Raw genomic sequence first — 202 nt, forward strand, 5'->3', positions numbered from 1 at the left:
GTTTTTTCTCCTTTCTTTCTTTTCTTTTCTTTTATTTTTTTACTATTTCCTGTTTTTCCTGTTTCCCATAAATTGTTGCCCTCTCGTCCCCAATTCACTTTCCCCTCTCTGTTGTCTTGGTTACGACATCTGTTTCGCTCGTTCTTCTCCCTTCCTATTCGAATTTTCTTTCCTCCTTTTAACTATATTCTATTTTCCCTTT

The sequence above is a fragment of the Penaeus monodon genome, chromosome 30 (assembly GCF_015228065.2).
Source record: "Penaeus monodon isolate SGIC_2016 chromosome 30, NSTDA_Pmon_1, whole genome shotgun sequence".
Lineage (NCBI taxonomy): Eukaryota > Metazoa > Arthropoda > Malacostraca > Decapoda > Penaeidae > Penaeus > Penaeus monodon.